The sequence below is a fragment of the Octopus bimaculoides genome, chromosome 11 (assembly GCF_001194135.2).
Source record: "Octopus bimaculoides isolate UCB-OBI-ISO-001 chromosome 11, ASM119413v2, whole genome shotgun sequence".
In the NCBI taxonomy this organism is placed as follows: domain Eukaryota; kingdom Metazoa; phylum Mollusca; class Cephalopoda; order Octopoda; family Octopodidae; genus Octopus; species Octopus bimaculoides.
The window spans coordinates 58654820-58655798 of NC_068991.1; positions in this window are offsets into that span (position 1 = coordinate 58654820).

Consider the following 979-nt stretch of genomic DNA (forward strand, 5'->3'; position numbering starts at 1 on the left):
TATATATTTATAAGCAACTTTGAACATATACATACACACAAATCTGTGAACCCACACACACACATATATATATATATATAAATTTATGTACGCACATACACATATACACACACCACAGGCACACATACACACATGCACACATGTATATATATATATATGTATGTATGTGTGTGTGTCATATGTATATTTACATATATATATATACATACATACAAACATACATACACACGAATCTGTGAACACATGTATGAATAAATAAATGTAAGTACGGACAAACGCACAGGCATACACACACATACACACACACGCACATACACGCACACATTTGATATATATATATATATATGTATTTATGAATATATGTATGTATGTATGTATGTATGTATGTATGTATGTATGTATGTATGTATGTATGTATGCATTGTGTGCCTCTGTGTGTGTGTGAGGTTGTAAAGTATTTATAAGTGTTATGTTTGTATATGTGTGTTGAGTAGGCAGCCTGTGGGGGAGGCATTTCAAAAATAGCAGGTTGGCGGTGCTATATTTGCCCCAGGTAACATGGTGATTCAGGAATAAAACTGTTCTGTAATTGGAACATAATGTGTCTGAGAGTAACATCTGATAATCTGTGGAACCAGCACTACCCTACACCCTCTCCTATCTTACATCTCTCTTTCTCTCCGTCTCGCTCTCTCCCAATTTCTTTCTCTCTAGCATATATGAGTGTGCGCGTGTGTAAGCATACATATGTATGTGTGTACACATATGCGTGTGTGTATGTGTGCGCGCCTATATATATGTATATATATATATATATATATGCAGACACTTCCACTTCTCCGTGATTCTTTATTTAATTTATTATTGTGTATATCCCTCCTTCCCTCCGTCCCTCTCCCCTCTCTACTGTCTGTTTGTATGTAGGTGCGCAGAAATACATATGTGTATGTGTGTGTGTGCATATACGTACATCTATATA